At 34.9% G+C, this 26,815-nt stretch overlaps 1 protein-coding gene across 3 annotated transcripts in view; it reads right to left on the bottom strand.

Annotated features, from left to right (window-relative positions):
• LOC114253050 (synaptic vesicle glycoprotein 2B) overlaps positions 1-26,537 on the bottom strand; it is a 60,760-nt gene extending 34,223 nt beyond the window's left edge. Inside the window, exon 1 of one of the 3 annotated variants that reach the window (XM_089736532.1) lies at positions 26,265-26,537. The gene's annotated coding sequence lies outside the window, so the exon portion shown is untranslated. Of the gene's footprint in view, positions 1-604; positions 1,000-19,592; positions 19,731-26,264 lie in introns of those variants that run through there. The other 2 variants (XM_089736531.1, XM_028187793.2) reach the window with 2 other exon arrangements.
• Between the last annotated feature and the right edge of the window lie 278 nt (positions 26,538-26,815).

The following is a 26,815-nucleotide window of genomic DNA, read 5'->3' as shown; positions in this document are numbered from 1 at the left end:
TATTATAACTTAAAACTAACTTCAACTGAATCTGCCATATTATTCGTCATTAATTAAGAAATCAAATCAAGAAAACTCATTATTTTATTGTTCATTAAATCTTTTATTGTTTTCTATCCGTTAAGACTTCGAAATTATCTACTTAAGTTCGAAGATTAATGTAAACATTGTGTGAACTGGTTAATTACCTGCCTATCTGGTTTTAGCAAACAAAAATAAAATCAATTAAGGGGTTTGTTTAAGTAACGAGATGTACGTAGTGATAATTATTTTTAAATTATTATCATCTTCGAATTTTATATCTTGTTCTTAATCTGTCCAAAATAGTTATTCACGGCAATTTAAGTGTATATTTCCTTTAAATATTGTATAAGCTAGATGTATATATATATTTACACTTACTAACACGTGTGTTTATTTATATTTCAATGCACCTAACATTATTTACACAGACAACTTTTGGTTGACTGGTACAAAATGCCTTAGGCATTAAGTCCGCCAATATAGATAAATGTATGAACTGTAAATAAATAAATTTATTTACGATGGATTAGTTGAGTGTTCATAGTTTTTGTTTAACATAAAATAAGCTTGAATTGCTTACCGATTAATATGACTGAGCAGGAACCCGAATTATTATTATTATAGTATGGATTTTATCGAACAAATAAAACGATACTATCAGCAAATAGTTCCAAGCAAGAGCATGTTTTTTTTTTGTATTATTCTAAATTTAAAAATCTATTTTTTTTTATTTTCGTCACAAACGGAAAAACAAACTCGCTTCAAATAACACAATCACGGCACTTCTGTTTCTGGACATCCGTACTCTTCGTTACCTGTCGAAGCAACGAGCAACGGGGTTGAGATGCGCTAACAACTGGTTTATTTCTCGACGAGCTCGCGTTATTGTACCGTGGTCGTACGTACGGGCGCGGTTGTTATTAAGACGTGCAATTGGATGAAGGCTGCGCGGGCTTCTGACGCGAGAAGCTACGTAGCTATGGTTTTGCACTCCCTGCCGTTATCTTTGCCCCCTCTTTTCGTCATGCTGCCTCTGATGATTTAATCGTTTTGAGGTTGCATAAATTTGGTTCCGCGACAAATTAAAAACGCCTGGTTAGTATTTCGCAAATATGCTTGAAGGACTTCAAGGCGTGTATTTACGTCACACGAGAATTGAAATGATATCTCTGATCTTCGAAAGCTGTCTCGATAAAAAATATTTTATGTTTATATTTCATTTTACGTGACTGCTAAAAAAAAATTAGGTTATTTTTTTTACATATTTCTTAAATAAGGATTCATACTTTTTACTGGTGGTAGGACCTCTTGTGAGCCCGCACGGGAGGTACCACCACCCCGCTTATTTCTGCCGTGAAGCAGTAATGTGTTTCGATTTGAAGGGTGGGGCAGCCGTTGTAACTAACTGTACTGAGACCTTAGAACTTATATCTCAAGGTGGGTGGCGCATTTATACGTTGTAGATGTCTATGGGCTTTAGTAACCACTTAACACCAGGTAGGCTGTGAGCTCGATCTCAAGGTGATAATCAGGGTGATTTATACGTTGTAGATGTCTATGGGCTCTAGTAACCACTTAACACCAGGTGGGCTGTGAGCTCGTCCACCCATCTAAGCAACAAAAAAAAAACCTCTGTAGCAATGGCTATGAATTGATTTTAATAATTTCGAATTCTGTGTAAAACCACCGGCTAAGACCCGTGTATCTGACAGTCACTAATCACATATCAAAACAAACGTGTGTCATGCGGTTACATTAAATGACACTTCGCTACTTGTTCACGAAAATACAAATATTTCTTGTTGAATTAGCCACGTTGGCTTAGAAAAAAAAATATATATTGGGAAATCCAAAGTTTTTTTTCCAAATAAAGATATTTTCCATGTTTATTCTTGCTTTACCAAATAGATACGTCGGAAGTGATCAGGGAAACTGCATAGTATGTTGTTTTTTTTAATTTGGATCCTTAATCTCAAAAGTTACTGACTCATTTAAACAAATTTCATTTATTAATACAGATTTAGTTAAACTGCTTTTCGATTACTCTGTCGCATAGCCCATTTTTCTTGTTATTTAATTGGAACAGCATTATTATCTGGACATATTCATCATCATCATCACCATCATACCTGCACGTGGTGCATCCTGCTGATTGACGAACAGGGCTCTGGCGACCGATAGATGGCAGAATAACCATCAACAAAAACCGCTCGGTGCGGAAATCTCCTGGCCGGTAACGGACAGCAGCATTACCGGTGCAAGGCACCGAGTACTGCGATCGCCAACCCGCCTGCCAAGCGTGGCGATTACGGCATAAGGCCCCCCTTATGGCAACTACAAATAAAAAACGGCCCCCAGTTCCCGGCAGCTTATATTGGGGGAGGCCTATGTCCAGCAGTGGATTGCCGCAGGCTGATGATGATGATGATGATGAAGTGGGTATAAAAGAAATTTATATTGTATATGTGGGTAAACGAGCTCACGGCTCACCTGATGTTAAGGGGCTATTAGAGCCCATAGATATCTACAACGTAAATTCTGCCACCTACCTTGAGATATGACTTCTAAAGATTCCGTTTTCTTACTGTACAACTCATTATGAGTTTTCTCCTCCACCCAACTTAAATTATTCGATAAGATTCAAGTCTCAGTTATATTGAAACGCAGTGCTCTCGATCTTAGATCTTCGAAGTTAGACGGCGGAAATACGTAAGAGGACCTTGATAGAAATCCGTGCGGGCTGCAACCGGTATTGACTGTTGGAAAATTTCGGTGGATGGAATATAAGCATTTGGTAGTTATTGTATTTCAAGAATGACTTCGGTCAAGAATGATTTCCTTATCTTCTGGTGCTTAGTCAGATAATTATCAAGTAACATCTTCTGGTAAACAATGGAAATTGTAGCTATAATCAAGTACACTAACTCCGCGACCTTTTATTCCTAAAAACAATTGTTTTCGCCTAATAAATTCCACAACATTTAGAAAAAGATAATTGTAGTGAAATTATGTACTTAATAACTAAGTTTCAATAAATCGATGACGTATTTTTTGTTTAATTCCCCTATTGTGTTCGATTGTGAATACAACGGTCTTTTGTCTACTTGATTGTCCAAAGCTTTGTGAAATCCACAGCATCAATGTTGAAGCAATTGAATTTAATTTCCCGGCACGCGATAAATCGTGGTCCTTGTTTCTACATCCAAGAATCTCCATTGAACCTCCGTAGTTTTCGACCTTTCATACTTTGTAAGAAATCAAGCGCTGTTCCCGGCTAATCACGTCAATGTCGTTTTTAACCCTTTGACTGCCGTATAGGTCACCGGTGTCCTACGTGGCGTACTGCAGTAATTATGTCGATTTCGTTACTCAAGGTACTAAAAAAGTTTTTTTTTATGTTTGAAAATAATTAACTTCATCACAGCTACGCACTTCTTGAATCTTTAACTTCATCAACGAGGGTTAACTGGAAGAGAATGCCTGCATGGCGTTAAGTTCGCATTTGTAAAATATTTTTGTGCAATAAAAAATTTTCATTCATTCATACATACATTCGTTCGTTCGCTCATTCGGGCATTCATTCTTTCATTAATTCCTTCCTTCATTCATTCATTCCTTCCCTCATTCATTCACTCACTCATTCATTCATTCATTCAAAGATTACTGTTGGCCCGGAGGCCTTTCCAGTTATCCAGGGCAGATGGGCGAGTAAGGGCTAGTCAGGAGGGGTGGGATTTGCTAACAGCTACCCGAGCGCCTCCAAAGGATACCTATTGAATCAACTACCGGATCGGAACCGTGACGTGCTGAGAAGATCCGGCGAGAAACACAGCGGGTTGATGTTTAGGTTAGGTTGCACGTCAAACTCTTTGCGGAGTTCGACGAGTACGGTTACCGGGTCCCTACTCCTAGTTTTAGAGCTAACGGTTTCTAATGCAAGAGTTATTGGATTTGGTGGATCCGTAAGAACGTGTACTAAAAAGGTGCGCCTGCTGACAACAATCTATAACAATGGTAATTAGGTTAGCCACAGTATCGCCACGGTCAAGATCGATTCAACTCCGGGCGTAGCCGGAATAACCCTCTAGCCTACTAGTATAGATATAGCGAATAGGTAAAGAAAAAAATGGATTCAACAGAGATTCATATAAAAGAGTAAAGTCACTTGCCGCCTGCAATTGTAGTTAGATGACACTACCGTTGCGGTCCACGATTTTAAATTAATTTTAATAACGAGGCGTAATTAAAAATTCAGGATGGGTCGGTTTTGATTACGTTCTTTGACGATCATTAATATATTTTTCAAAATTCTATTTTAATATACATTATTATTCTTTTTATTACCTATGTATAGTATTTTTATAATTTGGTTAATTATTTTTTAATTATAGGTAATTTCTTCAAATAAATATCAAATTTGCAGGCATTTTGTCTTTTAATACTCGTATGAGGTTCGTTTTTATAATAGAACTTATCTACAACAGTTGTTATCAACATCGAGACAAATCTCCGCAGTTAAAAGTTAACAAGGTATTAAATTGTTGTAATAACAACAGAAATAACAGATAATTTCTCAATTATCAGTTCGTAGACAGACGTGAATGCCTAAACTATCTGAATTGTAGAAGGAAAATATATTCAAGCAAAGAACAGCAAGCAACAAATTTCTTAATAACCTAAATTTTTTGCTTTCTAATTGGTAATGGCCTTATTTTTTTTTGTTTTATTGCTTAGATGGGTGGACAAGCTCAGAGCCCACCTGGTGTTAAGGTGTTAAGTGGTTACTTGAGCCCATAGACATCTACAATGTAAATGCGCCACCCACCTTGAGATATAAGTTCTAAGGTCTCAAGTATAGTTACAACGGCTGCCCTACCGTTCAAACCGAAGCGCATTACCGCTTTACGGCAAAAATAGGCAGGATGGTGGTACCTACCCGCGCGCACTCTCAAGAGGTCCTACCACCAGTAATTACGCAAATTATAATTTTTGCGGGTTTGATTTTTATTACGCGATTATGTTCTAATTATTTTTTTCCTAAAAAATATTTAAGGACGTTATTTTTTTTTTGTTAAGTCTTTTCATACTGGCATGTGGTGTTCATTAAACCTATTTTTGTGATGAAGGGATAGCCTTATCAGCTTCACGGGGGTGGGCGAGCTTGCTCTCAGCCAAGAGGTATCTGGGGTTTGGTGACAACTGCTCGAACGCTTCCAGAATCTCTAATTGATCCAGATTAGTTGATTCACGTATGTGTTTGTTCTTAGGCGAGATTCTCAGCGGGCCGATATTACGAGATAATGTAAGTGTCTAGTATAAATCTTCGATCAGTATGGCTTTTGTTAGAACAACCCTACTGCTGTAATCAGAGTAGATAAAGTGGATCCAACAGGACGTTTCTAGCGCATCTGCAGTGACTGACTATTGATTGAGCCGAGTCAGAAGTGGTATTCAAATCAAAAATTAAAACACTGTTAATAACTTTTTGAACCGGTCAATCGTTGTTCTGTGATTTAGCTGCTTAAAGTTTTTAGTGTGATGATGTAAAACACATGCGTTCCCTATGAAGTTATCTAAAAATTCTCAAAGAATTAATACTCCAAAGTGTTATTCTCAAAGAATACGAATACAAAAAACGCTACCGAGTTTGTTACATGGCGGTTTTTCTTAAGACTGTAGCTCTTTTTGTAACCGGTAATAGAATTAACTTTGACATTCATCAAGTATTTTATATGACATTCAATTTGGAAATAATGTTTCATTAATTTAGCTATCTGAATGGAGTATACAATAGTGTTTATAAAATAGTGTTTATCTACTTATTTATATATAATTCTACTGTTGGTGTGTATGTCAGTGAACTCTTCCTAAACGGCTGGACCGATTTTAATGAAATTTTCTGTGTACCTTCAGGTGGATTCGAGATTTACGAATCAGCCCGGCAGATGGCGCTGCAGTCGGTATCAAGGTTATTTATCTTTCCTATAAATAATTTATATGGAAAACAACGTTTGCCGGGCCAGCTAGTCTAATCTATATAATTCTACTGTACGTGTGTATGTCAGTGAACTCATCCTAAGCGGCTGGACCGATTTGAATGTTTTTTTTTTGTATGCGTTTGAGTGTCGCCCTGGATGGTTTAGATTCACAAATCAGCCCGGCAGATGGCGCTGCAGTCGGTATCTATGCAAATAGCATCTATGAATTTTTGTAGGTACGAATATATACTTCAATGAATTTTTGGGTATGCATTCACCGGACAACGTCTGTCGAGTCCTCTAGTCTATATTATTATTATTATAATACTATACTAATATTATAAAGAGGAAAGATTTGTTTTTTTGTTTGTTTCGAATAGGCTCCGAAACTACTGGACCGATTTGAAAAATTCTTTTTCCATTAGAAGCCGACATTGTCCCTGATGAACATAGGCTACTTTTTTTAAATTTTTTTAATTTTTTTTTTTTTGTTTCATGTGTGTTTTAATGTTTCCGAAGCGAAGCGAGGGCGGGTCGCTAGTAATATTATAAAGAGGAAATATTTGTTTGTTTGTTTGTATTGAATAGGCTCCGAAACTACTGAACCGATTTGAAAAATTCTTTCACTGTTTGGAAGCTACACTATTCCCGAGTGACATAGGCTATAACCTTTTTTAAAAAAAATTAGGGATCCTTACTAAAACTCCAATAAGGTAACCCAAGGTATAAAAAAATTACCTAAAATATTCTTTACATCGCGTGCCCTGCGAAAACTATTGATTATAGAATAAAATAATGTACTACGACTTTGTAGAACACATTATTATTTACAAAAGGTGTCGGGACAGCATATGTCTAACTATTATAGTTATGCCACAGTGTTTTTTTATTTTTTAAAATAAAACAACGTCAAATATCGTTGAAATTTTTGTTAAAAACCCGAGCGGAGTCGTAGCGGACCGCTAGTAAATTATAAAATTCTACGCAGGTGTATGAATTCTACAATTTCTTTTGCATTTAAACAATTCTTATATTTCATGTCTACCCCTCTTCATTCACGATTCCCGTGTCGACCTCGTAAATGTTATATTGCTCGTAGCTTATTAGTCAGCGGGGACCTTTACCAAGGTGAAAGCTATTGGCCTAGGTTAGTACATATGGGTGTATATAGTAATGGATGGATACTCACATCACTATCGTCTTTTCGACAAACCGTCCAACCCAATTATTCATTGTGTTAAATATCTGAAGGTTGAGCTCACGAACCAGATGGTGTTAAGTGGATACTCGAGATCACACATGTCAGCTCTACCTGGAGACACCAGGTCGGAGTCTCAATATTTTTTTTTTTATTGCTTACATGGCTGGACGAGCTCACGGCCCACCCGGTGTTAAGTGGTTACCGGAGCCCATAGACATGTACAACGTAAATGTCACCACCCATCTTGAGATAAGAGTTCTAAGGTCTCAGTATAGTTACAACGGCTGCCCCACCCTTCAAACCGAAACGCATTACTGCTTCACGGCAGAAATAAGCAGGGGGATGGTACCTACCCGTGCGGACTCACAAGAGGTGGTACCATCAGTAATTACGCAAATCATAATTTTGCGGGTTTGTTTTTTATTTGACGATGTTATTCCTTCACCGTGGAAGTCAATCGTGAACATTTGTTGAGTACGTATTTCATTAGAAAAATTGGTACCCGCCTGCGGGATTCGAACACCGGTGCAACACTAGAGATACGAATGCACCGGACGTCTTATCCTTTAGACCACGACGACTTCAAAATATAATATAATATTCCCTATATCGCCACGAATACTATATTATACATCATACCGATCATAATCCGATCAACATCAACGTTGTAGAAAAGTTGTTCACAGTACATTTAGTTCCCGTGTAATTTTTATCAATTAATCAATGTATCTAATGAAATATATTTTATTCAAATAATCTCTGAATGAGAGTGGTCGGTTAAGTATTACTTTCTCAGTGAACTCAAATACTCGTTTGCAGATAAAAGTAGAACAATATTAATGCAAATAAAAACCATCTTAACCTACTTTTGTTTTTTTTTGTCAAACATAAAATTAACAAGAGAACTGGCTCGCTAAAAGTTATTATTTTTAGGTTCACGTTTTTAATTCCTTAAACCTTGACTCTTGTTAATTATTCAGTAATCCGCATATATCGGGAACCCATAAAAAAAATTTTTTTTAAGCTCTCAGTATAGTTACAACGGCTGCCCCACCCTTCAAGCCGAAACGCATTACTGCTTGACGGTAGAAATAGGCAGGGTGGTGGTACCTACCCGTGCGGACTCACAAGACGTCGTCCTACCACCAAAAAAATTCATGTGATAATTCTGTTATAAAGAATTTAAATAATCGTGTTTTTAATTCAGTTATAATATTGGACGCGGTAGTAAACTCGACATTTAGCTTGATCAAAGAGCGATTGCAATGAAAAGACTAATAACAAAACTAGTTTTAGCTAGAAACTAGGAATTGTTGCCTGCATTACGGTATTTTACTTTTGCAATCAATTTCAAATAGGAACGCAACAGATGGAAAACTTTAAAGCCTAGGAATTATTAATATACAACGTCTTACAAAACACCCCTTAAAAAATATAATTAATTATCAAAGCCAAAAATTTGGCCAACCCTAGTGAGCCATCATGTCAGGGAACCAGATTATTTAACAGAAAGGCCTACGTACCTATTTTACCTAATAATTGTATACTTTAATAGTGTTTCTATTTTTCATTCATAAATGATGGTCAATACCTCAATACAAGGAATTTCATTATACTGGCTTCAAAAAATGTCAAGTTGAAAAGAAAAAAATAGTTGTCAATTTCAAATTTTCTAATCGATATCTCACAGCTGTTTCGAGATTTTTTAAGCTAGGAACATTTTTATTGCATCCCCCACGGATTAGTACAACAATGTCACGCTGTGAGTTACGGTGACTACTGAACATCAGGTGGGTCGTTAGCTAGTTCACTTACCTACCCAATAAATAAAAATCACATCAGTCGAGATATCTAATAGCAAATTTATAAATGTGTGTCTGACATTAGAAATAAAAATAAAAAAACCATTAATTCACCTCTATCGGTTTCACTAAACTGATTATATATACTGCTTGTCGTGACATCAGATGACGAACTGGTCATTACCGGTTACGTAAATTTAAGTTAATTAAGTACATAGAACAAACAGGATAGTTGGTGTTTAAAAAACGCTTGAAATTTTACATATTATGAATAATAATTATTGTTGTTAATAGTTGTGGCGCCTGCGTTTCGAGATTGAGTCGTAAATCCAACCCGTACGACAAAATCTGTCTTTATTGAAATGATACATTAACATAACACGAAATCTTGAAATAATTATATTAAATGATCAAAGTATACTCTAACATAATATAATATTCAACGTGGAAACACTCAGGTTAAGGTTTGCATTAGTATGTATATATGTATTTAAGTTGCTTAATTGATCAATTTCAAATCGTCCGCATATATAATAAGTTGTTGTTAGGACGTATGATGTATCATGGACGAGTAGGAACTGTCCTATCTAATACTGCCGCGTAGAAATCACGAGTTCTAGTTTGAAAAGTGGTATACACATATCGCTTTTATACAATATTGGAACTTGGAGTTCATGTCACAAGGTGGAAAATGGAATTGACGTTAGGATGTCTATAAGCCCCCGTAAAGGCTTGTTTATTAATGTATCATTTTCAACTCTTAAAGCGCCATTCATAAACATTCTATGAAATATACTAAGGATTTGAAGGATACCATTTGATAATAGTTTCTTTAGCTATTGTTCAAGATATTGGTACACAGCTTCTTTAGACAATCACTAGGACTTCCTCATTATTCGTCCTTAGTTGCACGCCATCTAAATTCCTCTCTAATATTCTCCATTGCTTCCTCAAAGGCCGTTTTCAGACATTTTTACCGCAAAATACTCAGGCGTTTAGGTCTAAGCGACCGGAAGTCTTCGTTCTATTGCAATTGAGATTCCGACCGGTTTTTTAGTGACAGCAAACACATTGTAGTGCATAAAACAGAACCCGTATACCGGTTTAAAAACATAAAAACGTTGATTGACTCTGTGGTGGTAGTTAGTGCCTCTGACTATTGTGAAGAGGGTCGTGACTTCGATTCCCATATTGGGTAAATATTCGTGCGTTGGACAGATTTGTTTGCTCTTTATCTTTTTCTATACTGGGTGTTAGAAGACCGCTTTTGAAAACGAAGACAGACGATAGTACTAATGACACCTTTGTTGATGGATTTATTTAGACAAATGTTGTAAATAAGTATCTGTGCGATCGCGCCGCGCCCGTGCTTTTGATCCGAGCATCAGCTGTTTTTGATTTTGTGTTTCATTGCTGGTTTTTTTTAGTAAAGTAATGTTTTTTTTATGAAACTATCGTTTCATTTAGCTGTACTAACATTTTGGAGCGTAAATAATGCTAATAAAACGTTTTAAAAATATATATTTTTTAAATTAGGATCAAAATTTTTTTCCATCCCATCATCAGAGGTGTCATTAGTACTATCATTTGTCTCCGTTTTCGGAAGCGGTCTCCTAACACCCAGTATATTAAATGTGTATAAGTATATATATCAGGCTTTGCTTCTCACAATACAAGAAAGTCTAATGTGTATGACGGTGTGTGATTTGTTATTATTGTTTAGAATTAAACAATATGCAATAAAACCAATGTTGATCTATAAAAAGGTTGCTTCATTTAATTAACATCAGATTCATTCAAATAATAATAATAAAACATCGATAAATCGTGTTTTGCAATTTTAATGTCATTATTACCTTAGTTCTATAGTTCTATGAACATTATGAATTTTTCATGAATCAGTTACGTGATCGAAATCAATCCTGATGTACAATTGTGAAGAATTGCATCACTCCTTGATCTAAATAGTGCGATCCCGTTATTTTTATTGTTAAAAATGATAATTTTCTGTATCACCTCCAACGAAATGCGCAATGATAAATTAAATATTTATGGGATTATAAACAAGAAAACTAACGATCTTCTTGAAGTTTTCTATAAAATTTTCATTTGCATCTGTTCGAATTACACGTAATTTAAGGGCAAAAAAATTTGTATTCAAATGAACAGAGATCTCTGTCGCCAATTAGCTATCTAATATTGTTATATTATCATTATTGTTGGTGTGCTTTTAAAAGTCTGATACTTGAGACCTGACGAAATTGAAAATATACTAGTTTCTGATCGCTGCTTCGCGCGCGTTTATTTAGATTTTGTCTATTAATTCACGCCATGTACTAACTAGATGAATTTTGCACTTAAATATAGAGATTATTTGAATCAGACACACATAGACATCCATACGTGGGAAAAATGGGAAAGGAAAATGCAATTATTATTAGGGTAAGTCCGGGGTAGTTGGCCATAGTTTTTTCTAAGCTCTGTCAAAAATCAAATACTTATGTTTTTTTAATTATATTTATTTTTCATTCATCTTTGAAGAATCAACTATCATATTTTAAACAAAAAAGTAACAATTTCTAAGAAGATCACCTTATTAATTCAAGTTTTTCTTAAATCACAATTGGCCATCTCTCCCAAGGTATCCAGGTGTGATGGCCATAGTATTAAAGGTAAAATGGCCATAGCTTAATTCTAGACTTATAATTACTTTTTGGTCTTATTTTCTACTTTTAAGTCTTGTTTTCTCCTCTTCGTCACAACTGGAGCACGTCGTTTTAAATTCAGTGTAGTGTTCGTGAACTCAATACTGACACACTGTACATTGAGGCCACTCTTCGATGAGAGGTGTTTCGTAGTAATTTTCACCACCACGCCCAAGACAATTATCCTTTTCGAGTCTCTTTCTTTTCTCATTCTTATCTGACAGTATTTTTAATAGAATATCGTCACTATTCTCATATACGAATGGCTTTTCTTTTTATACATTGAACAGTCCTTTTATTGTATTTTTTCCTTCTTTGTTTTGACACATATTATTACTTTCTTTTTTATACTTTTTTCTGCAGCATTTTTCTAGTTTAGATGTGTTCTTTCGAAGTCAAATGTGTTTCAATTTGCTTTGCTCATTTAAGCACTTAATCAGTTTTTCTGGACTAGGTGATATATCCTGTAGAATTCGAGATGGCAGTATAATCTGGATCCTTACTGAACGAAGCCTCTTTCGGAGTACTCGGGTGTGAAACATTAGACATCGTGGCAGTTTTAACGCGGGATTTTGTAAACACGATTATTAGGCATCTAAAACAAATAAGAAAATACATTAATACTTTGCAGAAAACATCATTTCTGTAACATGGCACCATGGCCATCATATACCGACTGTACTTGGTCATCTCTCCTTTTTTTCCGGGAGAGATGGCCACAACAAAAACTAAAACAAGCCATGACACGAAACAAACCATTTTGAGATTTTAAAGTAGCACTGTTTTTATACTTTGCATCAAATACAAATATCACCATAATTTAAAGAAACTGATACCACAATTATGTAAAACATAAAACATCAAATAAATATTTACAATAGTCGAAACAAAAAACAAAGAATTTACTTACTTTTTATGCTTTTTTCGTCAAATATTTTATCGCACTGTTGCCCTTACGCACGACGCGCAGAAAATTAAACGTTAATCAGTGGCATTTAATGAACGGTACCTTGAAATATTTCGATAGGCCATCTCTCCCATATGGCCATCTACCCCGGACTTACCCTATTATAAAAGCATGACTTAGTTGGCATTTTATGGTATATTAAATTTTCTTTCGGGATCCCACTTATTCCTTCTCTTTTTATGTGTACTCCAGGCATGATGTTGTAATTTTTAACTCACTAAGTTTCTCGCCCAACCATCTCATTGGGTCACGATTCCAATGCAATGGTAGATTTAACGAAGCAGTGTTGCTAGGGACAATGTTAGCAATTCCTCTCAGGCTGAACCCCATTTCAGGGTGAAGCCACAATAGCCCATCAAGGCTGACAGATAGGTAGGCAAAAAATACCACTTATTAATGTCAGTAGGTCAAATTGTTATGACGAAAGACCATCTAAAAACTTTTCTGTCCCCCGGGAACAAAATTTTTTTCGATATCGCCGATAATGGAATGATGAAGGATTGAGTTCGTAAGATGTGAAAGCGTAACAGGAAAAATTATTTAATAATTTCTGTTATTTAACTCTTATTATTATTAGCTCTTATCCTATAACTTGTGCACGTGAATTAGATGTACTTTATTAAGATTGCTTTGGAGATCCGTACACAGTGTAGTAGTAGGATGATGAAACTATTTACATACCGAATTCCATCAAAATCGATTTAAAAATTTCGGCGTGAAAATACAACAGACACACAAAATTATTCTAGTATATATTGTATTAATTGGATAAATAATATATTCATCAATATTTAAAAAACTGAAGGTTCAGATCAGGTTTTGCTTTGTTTTTTTTTTTTGCTGATTGAATTGAAAACTCCGAGAAGTGAAAAACAATCGTGATCATTGTTTTTTATGGTAATCGATGGCAAGCTAGCAAACAGGAGCCCTGGTACAGGCTGCTGCCTACCGATATAATCCTGCTTAACCCTCGTAATGCCCAGGTAACATCGTGGAGGGGAATAGTCTGCATCTCGGCAATAGTAGGTATACGTGAGTCAAAAGTTTGCCCACATGAAGCATCGTTTCGTATGTCGAGAAGCTCCTAATATTTTAGAAGCCATTCATTTTGCATTCAAAGTAAAAGAAAAAAGTCTCAAACTACCAACACTTCCGGATAAACATCGGAATTGTGACGCAATGAAAAATATTTTTTTTCGCCGTGATCTCGCAAACCTGTTTTCAAGGTTTGAATAAACTAAATTCACCACTTATCCTATTAGGCAGTATCTTGGCTGTGCCTATAACATTGAGTCATTGATGAACGACGGTAACCACCCACCATCAGATGTAACCTGTCTGCTAATCTACCTACAGAGGCAAATTTTTTTTTATTGCTTAGTTGGGTGGACGAGCTCACAGCCTACCTGGTGTTGAGTGGTTACTGGAGCCCATAGACATTTACAACGTAAATGCGCCACCCACCTTGAGATATAAGTTCTAAGGTCTCAGTATAGTTACAACGGCTTCAAGCCGAAACCTTCAAGCCGAAACGCATTACTGCTTCACGGCAGAAATAGGTGGGGTCGTGGTACCTACCCGTGCGGACTCACATGAGTACCACCAGTAAAAATTAAAAAAACGGGATTTTGAGAAATAAAAAATTAGAAAAAAAAGGAAAGTTGAGGCATGTCCCAAAAATCTCTCTACTTCAAAGACAATTTTTAAACGTTTCTCCGGTAGAGTTTTTGTTTATTCTTAGCGAATTCGAATAAAAATAAAATCAGTTAAATTTATTCAATTGACAGTGTCTGCCAACTGTTTACTTTTTTTTGTCATCATAATAACTACGAGTATTTTGTTAGCGCATTACAGACAACGGTGTTACATTACGATTTGCAACAATTCTGCTAAAAGACAATGAAGTCGTAATTGATTTATTACGCATTAAAATGCATATTAAACTATTATTAGTTACTCTATATGTCTATGGGCTTCGATAATCACCTAAAACCAGGCGGGCCGTGAGCTGGTTCTCCCGAGTAAGCTTTTAAAAATAGTATTTATTAGGTCAAGAATATCGTTCTACTAGATCAAGAGCTCTTCAAATTATTTTGCTTTTCTAAAATCGAGAAAATGATTTTCCATATTTTGTTACTTTTGTGCACAAAGATAATTTATTTACATCAATAGTTTTTTTATAAAAAACAAAACAAGATCTACAGCACATATAGAGTAACTAATGCGGGCTCACAATAGGCTACCAGTAATCACGCACATCATAATTTCTTAGCATTTGCTTTGACACGACGTAATTCCTTCATCGTGGTAGTTACCCGCGTAGTTAGGTTAAGTACATATTTTATTAGAAAGTTTTGTACTTGCCTGCAGGCTTCGACTATCGGTACAGCCACATGGCTCGATACGAATGCACCGGGCGTTTTATCCTTACGGCTATGATAACAAGATAATATCTTAGATTGAAATCAGGCCACGAACCAAGGTGATATTAGGCAAAAGCCTGCCTTATATGCATAGCTAAGAGCCTACTTATCAGCAGACTTATCTTCATAGCTCAGATACTATGAAGATCTATTAGTTCTCTTTGTACTTTGGGACCGCACTCTAGAGAATTAAAACCACGGACTACGGAACAGAACAAAGATAACTATCGCTAATTGGAATATTCATATGTCACCTTTACATAAAATAATTCGGATTCTAAATATATCGCGAATTCAGTGATTCCTTTCATTAGAATGTAATAAAAAAAGTAATTAAATGTAAATTACGTATCGAAATTTTTTATAACACATCTATGTAAATAAAATACTGAAATTATATATACATGTTCGAATGATTTATTTGCTTACACTGATACTTCTGTTTAATCTGTTATGAGATAGCGTGAAGGATGCTGTCTGACAACGAACTGAGTTAAAATCAACATACGACATAAAGACGTGACGTACATACATAATTTTATGTGTATTTTATGTATATTTAAAATTTGCACACCCGAATATTGTTTTGAGGAAAACGTCTGCTACGATACAACACGTGCTTGGACATCTTTGAAGAATCATGTTTCGATTTTGTTTTGTTAGGTGAATCTGGTTTACTATAGAAGCAAGGTTAAATTAGAGAACAAAACCCATTGACTTAAAATATGGAATATAAATTATTATATCATTAAACGTAATACCTACTCAAAACTTTTAGTTTTATTGTGCTTAACTTTTTGTTTTGTAGTATCTAGTGAAGAATTACTACGGGTTTTTGGTGTTTTAATTGGCCTTCAGAATTTATTTATGTAACGGAATATATTAAAGTAAAGGACAATTCCCATTTCCTTAAGGCGTTTGGGCCCCTAAAAAAAGTTGTCGGGTCATGATGGTTTTAACTTAATTTGATAGACAAACAAATATCGTTTCATATTCAGAAAACGATTTTTATATTCTCTCCCAGGTTTAAGAGAAATCTGTTTTTTTCTGCAGCTAAAATTAAGTTGTTCATTGTTTTCTTCTAAATCAATAATCGCTCTCATCATTATTTACAATATTAAATAAGTTAATTGTGGTTAATGTTGCTAGAAATAAGCCCTTACGTACATTTTATTATTATTATATCCTCATAATAATAATAAAATGAAATGAAAATCCGGAAGCCGACAATGATATTGTTGTTGTTGTTTTTAAATTCGCCAATAAGCAGGCAAAGAGCGTAGCCTAAACAGCCTAGTCTGTCGTAGTTATATATATATATTTTTCAATAAAAAGCTGGTGTATCTCTTTTTATTTCTTTTTGGGAGTTTTGACGTCAACTCGATGAATAGCACATTGAGTGAGCGTGAATTTCCGCAGACCTTTTATCTTGAAAAAAAAAAACAGTCACTGCTATGTTAGCCACAGTTTTATTCCAATGCCTCAATAATCGTAAACAACGATTATTGAGGTTTAATACATAAAACAACACCCAATTTATATATTATAAATCACAATAAACTATTAAAAAAACATTAAAATAAAACTTTAAGTGACGCTTCACTCGGGTTGCTGCCAAAACTCTCTAATCATATACTATACAGACGAGAGGTTATGAATAGAGTAATGGTAGACCATTGAGATTTTTACTAATGGAATCAATAATATCTAAAAATATTAAATAATTCATGGTTTTAAGTAATAATTATTATTACAATATATAAATATTGAATTGAACAAAAATAAACTAAAAAGTCTGTGAATTATAACCATTAACTATTTTTTTTAATTTGTTGTTCAAGTCACAAACAACTCTTTCGTTGGGCAGCTTAAAGGTTTACTATAAGGCTTTATGGGCTAAGCCCTTTGCCTATTGGCGAATTTAAAAACTATGGCACTCAGTTTTGGGATATTATCAATGAAGTAGGAAACCTATGGAAATGAAACGTCAACCAAAATTTCGTGCCACTGTGACGTCATCTGGCCACAAAACATGGCGGCTTTAGTGCTGTACAAAAGATTTCAATGTTATCAGGTTTTATCGATAAACGTTCTTGGCTCATTTTATTTTAAATATTGTTGAGTATTATTTATTTGTAGAATTTATACTTTAATGGGAAGTAAGTAGGTATATTGTTATGTGCAAATATGATATGATTTAGATGGGTGAAATCTAAGACAAGTTCGTCCTTCGAATTTGCCAAGTAAACGATATGATGATTTTTAAAAGTTGCTACACTGATTTTATAAAGTTGTCGTTTGTCGCAAAACACAAAGATATGGCGTAGTTCAAAGCCATCAGCCCATTTCTAGCATGCTAAATGTTATCGTGTTTTGAGTACGTGTTTTTCTTAGACTATTACAATCTATTTTAATTGTTTTGCTGACTCTAAAGTCCGTAACATACTACCGCAGCGCACCCCAAGGACGGTGCGCCGCACCATTTGAATCACTTTCGCTTGAGAGTGATTCAAATTTTAAACTTATCAAGGGACCGCGTGAAAAAAAAAACACCTACAGAACATTTATTCATTAATTACAAACGTCATTCCTTGTGACTTCCTCTCTAAAATTACTTAATTATTAAATATTTAACAAATTTACAATAGTGTTTTACTCACTGCGGAATAAAACTATTTTATTTAAATAGTTCCGAAGAGATTTTGTCGGTAGCCTTTTTCCCGAAATATCTAAACAGAATGTCTAAATATGTTTTGATGACATATTTTAAAGTGGTATTTATGATTAGTGTCATGATCAATAGATTCCGACCGAAAAATGGATTTTTCGGATGAGGGCTCCATAATGAATTTAAATACATATAGATAATAGTTTTAGGGCATCGACTTTCTTGAGATCCTATAAAATACGTTTTAATTATTATTTTTGTATGTTTTAAGCATGATAAATTATGAAATTTTATATAATCAATCATATTAAATCGATATCAAAGTCAATAAATAATGTACAACCCAAAACAGACGGCCGAACTGACGAGACAATGACATTTGGCGCGCTAAACATGGCGGATTTTCGGCCTCATTAGACGGAGACGGAGATATTTACGTATATTCATGTTTCATTTTATGTACGCACTGAAATACTGTTATATTGTTTTCCTGCGAGTTAAAGTACTGAGTAAGAACGAGATAGATATATGTTTATGTATGTGCCTTCAAAATGGGTGCTATTTATATAAGCAATTGTACGTATAGAACAATATGTCGTGTCCCTACTATATAGGTCTATGGATATTATCAAATAAGAAATTTATTTTTTTGTAAAACAATGCCAGGTTTAAAGAAATGTTGATACATAAACTAAACAACGTAAAAAAATAAGGCATAGTTTTTCAAGTACAAATAGTTTTGACATAAAGTTGGCCCACTTTTGGGCATTGTCCTTTCATCTACTTCGAAACGCAAGAATAATTAGAAAATTTGTTAAATCATCCAAGACCGATAGCAATACAATAATTTTACTTTCGTTGTGGTTGGTACGGCTTGCATTAAATGCAATAGTTTCCGTTTTAAAAATATATTACCTTTTATACTATTTAATCAAATGGCAATACCCTCTCTGACAAAAATGGTTATAAGGGTTTTCTTTATACATCAAAGCTGTTCAAATTACATCATCGAACTTATAAAAATATCATAATTTGCTTTCATGAAATCTTCTAACAGCTAAGTAATACGGATTTTTAACATCCAAAGTATAAAATAAAACTGATGAGCTAATACCGATAAGCTCTTCCTTGAATTTATTGCTTCTATTTTCAGTGAAATTCATTCACGGGGTTGCAAAGTTTTAGTTTCCTAAATTTAAAATATGGCGCAGCGAAGACTCATCGTATTCCGTTGAGTGTGTAAAGAGGTAAGTGGAAATTACAAGAAATAGGTCACTGCCCATTAATGGACGTACTTTATGCATTAAGGAGATGAGCGCATTACGTAAAGTTACGTTTTCATTGACGCATTAAATCCTATAAAAGTGATATTTGAGCTGTTAAATGGTTACCGGAGCCCGTAGACATCTACAACGTAAGTGCCGCCACCTACCTTGAGATATAAGTTCTAAGGTCTCAGTATAGTTACAACAACTGCCCCACCTTTCAAACCGAAACGCATTACTGCTTCACGGCAGAAATAGGCAGGGTGGTGGTCCTAATAATGGTCCTATCACCAGTTCCAAAACAATCAACACGTGAAAATTAAATAAGAACGATCGAAAGGTAATTTTGAAAACTACGTATAGCTATATGATTCATGTACATTTTCCACACTCCGCCGAAAAGAACATCATTGATTGATCTTATTATAAATTACAGTAAAAACCAAAAAAATCGTATAAGTCATGTACATGTTAATTGAAATACGTTCAGTCCGGTGTGGTGTTTTTTTATTAGACAAGGAGAGTGATCGTGGATCGTCAATTATCGTATTTCACTTACCGGTGACGATCTGATGTGCTTCTTCCTTGTTGTTTGTGAGCGTTCCGCCACTTCAGGTGGCTATGAACGGTGCGGGTGAGGTGAGGTGAACTTAACACTAGTAGTCGATGCTGTAAACACTCTCGAAGGAGAGTGAGCGGGTGAGTACAATAATGCCCCCTATATATATGTCGTTAGGCCTTGTCAAATCAACAATGTCGATCTCATAGCAAATACTACGTAAAAACACCTAAATGCTGTTTCAATAGAGATAGCTATACAAGAGTCTGCGATACGAAGAGGTGCCTTTCCGGGGAAATTATTTTCATAATATTTGTTATTGATTTAGACGACTGATTTATAATACATAATCTCTCGAATTTCGTGCAGTTAAAACGTTTTAAACCTAGTATGAATTACGAATTACGTTCGATTTATAAAAAATGACGAATATACCTAATTGATGACAAGTTTGATGATCAAAATTTCCGAAACTTGATTAGTACTTGCGAAAGGTTTGCCGGCCTCTGCTCTAGGCAAAGTTTGTCTTGGTATGATAATCAGACCTTCAAATCGCAAAGTAACGAAGAGGTTTTATGGTTTCAACTCACACACACTTCAGGTTATGTTCTGCTTATTTAATTCGTGTCTAAAATTTAACATCTGGATTCATTTTGTAGTGCGACTTTATATTGACCTCTTCATTTGCACGCTAGTTCTAGTAAGCGTGGTTTAAATCTAAGTATTTGAATAATCTCTTTGTATTATAAATGTGACCGCGTTTTTTTTTTGTTTTGTGTGTGTGTGTGTGTGTGTGTGTGTGTGTGTGTGTGTGTGTGTGTGTCATTATTTCACGTTGAAACGAAACAACGGATTTATATGACTTATTTTTAAAGTAATAACTTTAAAGTGATATAGGCTATCGTTTTTCCCAAAAAATCTCATGCCCAGGGAAACCTATACTGAAACTTTTCCTTCCCACGCAGGCGAAACTGCGGGTAGCAGCTAGTAGGAATAAAAAGAGATAACCGGGTCATGACGTTCACGCGTCGACGAAGACGATCAAAAGAACAAATCATAATGTGTAACTAAGATTATTTATGCCTTGTCTTTATTAGTAAGGCCTAAAATAGTTATCACAAATGTTTGTCGATTGTAATAATGTTTGCAACTGATTTTTTCTTTGTTTTTAAATCATTTACGAGAATCTAATCCTGTCTTTAAAATTATAATCTAACATTTGTTTAAGAAACCTATTGTAGATAAAAAAATTGTCTGCAAAATATTAACATTATAATGATGCGACAGAACATGAAACATTCCCGATCCTGCGGACAGAATGGAAAGCAGCCGACGTCGCCCAAAACAAGTCATTTCGGATCCTCCCGATCCACTAACGGTGCTTTTAGGTACCTCAAGCACCGGTCATCGTTCTCGTCGAACCCGTCGCTTGCGACGAAGGGCTCGAAGAGTAAATTAACCCACAGCCCACTGAGTTTCTCGCCGGATCTTCTCAGTGGGTTGCGTTTCCGATCCGGTGGTAGATTCTGCGAAGCACGGCACTTGCTAGGGTTCGTTTTTTTATTAATTTTTTTCTTGCTTAGATGTGTGGACGAGCTCACAGCCCACCTGGTGTTAAGTGGTTACTGGAGCCCATAGACATCCACAACGTAAATGCGCCACCCACCTGGAGATATAAGTTCTAAAAGCGTTGGAAACATATTCGTTTTTTATGAGTGTTTTGATTAAATTCGTAGTAGTAGTTTGTACATATTATGTACTTAGTTAGAATTATTTTCAAAAGAAAATGTTACGTGGGACATGAATAAGCAAGAATGCATAATTTTAAAATTTTATAAATAATATTCAAATGTTAGTGGAAATAATGTTGAGCCGACTTATAGAAGAAATTGTCATCTTATTAAACTGTTGGAAATAAAGTGTTCCCAATCAAGCGCTTCAGATGAATCATATCAATAAAATTCAGCTTTAAGAACGCTTTGTCAAATTATAACGAACACAGAGTGGTCACGATCGACGGTTTGTTTTAGTGATACGAACTTCCGTACAAATGTAATTCTCAGCTCCACAAAATTGTTCAACCAAAATGCATAACACACTTCACATTGTACAGGAAGCTATATATATTTTATATGATATCATTTATGTATATGTACTATGCAGTTGCTAAGTTTCATGCTTTTATGACATGAAATTGAACAGCAAAATAAACAAAAAGCACTACTCATTTGCTAAACCATCTATGAGTGTTAGAATTTAGCAACTGCATAGTACGTACAGAGCCCGCAACCTAAAGCAAAGGAAAAACTACCAACATGTTTCGCGACGCCGCGCCGTTGAAATCTCAAGTTGGGGTGAATTGTTTTTAATGGGAGTAACCTTGCGTATAGCGCCCAAAATACTTTTAGTATTAACAAGGTTGAGAAATTTAAATTGAATTTGGATATTTTACATACATATTACTTAACTATTACTGTATTAAACTTTCTTTTTTCGCCCAATTTATTTTTATTTCAATACAAAAAATGTTGGAACAAAACAGAAACGCCAGAAACAAATCCATTATATCCAATTTAATTCCGATGTAGCGTTATCATAATACATACTAATTAATTATCGTCTTTATAATATAATCTATTGCACAAATATTCCTTAGAAGTTTTATTAAAAATATATTAATACGTGAAGCAAAGATTTTGTATCCCTTTTTACGAAAATTGCGCGAACGGAGGAGTATGAAATTTTCCACACTTCCAGAGAATATAGAGAAGAAGTGCACAATGCTTATATTTTTTTTAAATAATGCATAAAAGATACATTAAATCAATAAAGAAAACACTACACACACTACCATGGATTTGACACACACACGCATGCAATACTATTTATTTATTGTCAAACTTTTGTTCTTGACGTCTGTGGTCAAATTGAGAATAGATAAAATATTGTTTGTTTTTATTAATATTTTTCTATAGTGTAGTCTTGGCGTTCAAAATACAATCATAATAGTGTACAAACTTACAATTCCAATTAATTATAGTCGAATTTCGACTACTGCGAGACCTCTAGTTAAAACAGTTACATGATAGTAGAGGTAGAGGGTATCAGACTATGCATTCTCCCGCAAGATGAACCAAATCAACGAAATGCGAGAAATTGTTCCCTGCAAGTGAACGCCAAACGCGCACCCGAAAGAAAGTATTAACGCCGGATTCCGAAAACTCACCACTATGCACACGAAGACCGCTATAATCTAGATGATAGTATATGACCTTTATATTGATTATATGACCTTTGCCACGTATGTTACTCGTGCATTTTCTTAAAGTGTGTGCTTTCATTCAGACTAGATTAGATAGCTGCATTCTAGATTATTAAAGTATTATAATACACTTTTCAATCTAAATTGATAATTCAGTACAACAAAGCCAAAAATTAAAACATAAAGAATAAAATAAGAGACTGTTTTAAAGCATCATAAATTGAGGTTCAGATTGTTCGCATATTCGTCAAAAAGTCTGGTAAAGTATTTTAAAGTAAACTAAAAGATTTGTTTATTTTCTGAATTCGTCTCACCAACAAATTATGCCTACGTTTCCCCTAATCGTGTATTAGAAATAAATACGCTAAATTGATGGTCGTAAATAGACACTACATCTCGTGTGCGACAGTGTGACATTGGAAACATTAGCGAGTTGTTGGTGTTGATCGGTGCACTCGAGGCGTTGGATTAAGCACCGGTAAATTGAAGAACCGGCAATTTATCAATAACGACAGTGTGAATTCTTCCGGCTGGCGTGGCGTACGACAATTTCGGCCGACGCCGACCCTCCAGTAGACTAGGTATTACTCAAGACATCACGCGAGCGCGTTTGTACCGCGAACTAAGATCTCGTGTTCTTTATTGTTTACTAGCGATTCGCCCTCGCTTCGCTTCGGAAAGTGTAATTTATTATTGATTTATCCACTATTTAATGGGTGTTATTATACATATAAACCTTCCTCCTCAATCACTCTGTCTATTAAAAAAAACCGCATCAAAATCCGTTGCGTAGTTTTAAAGATTTAAGCATACATAGGGACATAGGGACAGAGAAAGCGACTTTGTTTTATACTACGTATGTAGTGATAGTGATATATGTAGTACTAAATACATCTAAGACGCACTATGCACTTTCATTATTAGCATATTTTAATTCAATGACTCACGCTTCGAATGAGAGAAGCAGAAGGGAAATATGCTAATATGTTAGGTGGGTATGTACCCAGTAAAACAGTATTCATCACTCAATATAAAAAAATGTTGTTTTAGATCAGGAATAATAAAGGTGTTCAGACATATTCTTTATTGTTATTGTGGTAAATGAATAATTAAACTAATAATAAATAAAAACCGGTCAGTAATAAAACTGTAACATTCAAATTTATCAAATCCATATAAAATATTATATAGTTATGGTTACTTCCTCATAGCATAAATAAATACGATTTGAATGAGCAATGTTTAATCGAGATTTTATTTTCTGTTTTGGTCATCGGCTACATTAAAATTAAATGAAGTCGTCGTGGTCTAAAGGATAAGACGTCCGGTGCATTCGTGTTGAAGCGATGCACCGGTGTTCGAATCTCAGGCGGGTACCAATTTTTCTAATGAAATACGTACTCAACAAATGTTCACGATTGACTTTCACGGTGAAGGAATAACATCGTGTAATAAAAATCAAACCCGCAAAATTATAATTTGCGTAATTACTGGTGGTAGGACCTCTTGTGAGTCCGCACGGGTAGGTACTACCAACCTGCTTGTTTCTGCCGTGAAGCAGTGATGCGTTCCGGTTTGAGGGACAGGACAGCCGTTGTCTCCAGGTGGGTGGCGCATTTACGTTGTAGATGTCTATGGGCTCCAGTAACCACTTAACATCAGGTGCCTACCCATCTAAGCATTAAAAAAAAATTGCCACATTATATGACCTTTGCCACGTATGCTACTCGTGCATTTTCCTAAAGTGTGTGTTTTCATTCCGACTAGATTAGACAGCTGCATTCTAGACTATTAAAGTATTATACCTGCTCGTAATACACTTTTTAATCTAAATCGATAATTCAGTACAACAAACCCAAAAGTTAAAACATAAAGAATAAAATAAGAAAGCATCATAAATTGAGGTTCAGATTGTACGCATATTCGTCAAAAAGTCTGGTAAAGTATGTATTTTTTAGGAATTTTGAGGAATACACGTTATATGAACATGAAATGATATCAGTCATGCGCTTAACGCTTTCCTTTGATAAACCATATTTTTAGATGAACCTATTATATACAAATACGTCACGAGAGTACAAATATTTGCAATCCCGTGGAAGATATAAAACACCGCACAAACCTTTTCTTCATTATAAGCTGATAAGATTACGTATATTTATTGCCTATTATTATAAAACGTAAATCGTTCTTTGTAATTTGACTACGTACGTCAAAAATGTCTTTCATTCTTATTAAGCCAGCAAAATTGTAAGCGATATTATTTGTTTTGTTTCTGTTCGTTCTAAAACGTACCACAAAAAACAAGTTATTGTGCTCAATCCCAATTAATTTTAATATAATAATAATAAAGGTAGCTCACACAGTTCACCAAAAGTTAGCTCTGAAAAATAAATTATTAGAAGGCACACCGAAACCATATTACCAATACGCCCGAAAATCTGTTTTTTTTTCTTTTTCCTACCTAAGCTAATAGCCTTGAGAGGCTATTTCAGCGTAACCTTAACTAGTAGGTGAGCTCACGGTGCTCAAACCGGAGTAATGCTAACACTGACCCTAGCAAGAGCAGTGTTTCGCAAAATCTACCACCGGATCGGAAACGCTACCCACTGAGAAGATCCGGCGAGAAACTCAAAGGGCAAGAAAACCTGGGCTGGCGGGCGCCACGCACAAAAAGTACTACGACAAAGCCATACTAACTGACAAAACTGTACACAATAAAAAGCCAGATATAACTCTAATTGATAAAATTAATGAAGTAGTGCATTTAATAGATATAGCAGTTCCTAACACCCATAATATGCAAAAAACAATAACTGAAAAAATACACATGTATAAACAGAATTAAAGGAAGAAATTTGTAGAGTTTGGAAAATGAATAAAGTTTATATTGTGCCACTAGTGCTTTCCAGCACTGGAGTCATACCAAAGTACCTTCAGAACTCCATCAAGCTATTAGATTTACCCAAAAATGTATTTTTTATGCATGCAAAAGCCACAATTTTAAATACGTGCCGGATTGTTCGGAAATTTTTGCAGGACGAAATATCAGACGAAATTCAAACTGTAAATGAAACTCCACTTGGATTAGGCCCGTGGTTGGCAGTATTTACCGAAGTTCATAAAAAATCGAGAATAAAAACTTTGTACATAATAATAATAACATTAATTATATTAGACAATGATACATTTGTAGATACTAAACGAAACTTGTCTAAATTACTATGTATTTATCAACATACGAAAATAATTCAGACATGTTTCAAACAAAGAATCCATCAAGTTTGAATGTGCAGTGTGTTTGAAACAGATAAACTTAATTGCTTAATGAACACGTGAAAGATTCGTTTATTTGTTATCCCTCAAGAATTTGTTGACTACTCACGTACAAATTAGTTAGTATTACTTACTGTCTCATAGTTGTCCTGCACGAAAATTATGTAGCGGCTGCTACCCTGCTGTTGTGACTTTAAGAATACACACCGGCTGTGCATGCCTTGTTCAGAGTCTACTTTTTAAACTTTACACATTTAAAAACGAGATTAAATAAATGAAGAAGGGTTGTTGAAGGCCGATATTTTGTTTTACACAACGTATTGCGTTCGAATTGAGCAGCGGGCGTCTGGACAACCGTTGACTGAATAATAAAGCTGGATTGCACGTCCTGATGACTCCTCGACCCTATATCATTTCATTAATTTCATTTTATGAAACAATACGATTCTTACGATGTAGGTACACAATACTCACATTTATATATTGTTTGTTCATCTGTTTTCGCTCGAATATATTATTTTATTATTCGCAAATAATCACATGTTTATGGATATTTGTGGTGATTAGGTATATGGATTATGTTTACAATTTATGAAGTAGTTTAAACCAATAACGAAAGTAAAGATTGGAAACAAACATGTTTGTGACAACAGCAGTCTTTATTCATACTATGTTAAGGAACGTG

The sequence above is a fragment of the Bombyx mandarina genome, chromosome 21 (assembly GCF_030267445.1).
Source record: "Bombyx mandarina strain Sakado chromosome 21, ASM3026744v2".
NCBI lineage: Eukaryota > Metazoa > Arthropoda > Insecta > Lepidoptera > Bombycidae > Bombyx > Bombyx mandarina.
Note: the sequence above shows the minus strand (reverse complement) of the source record. Positions and strands in the feature narration are given on the sequence as shown.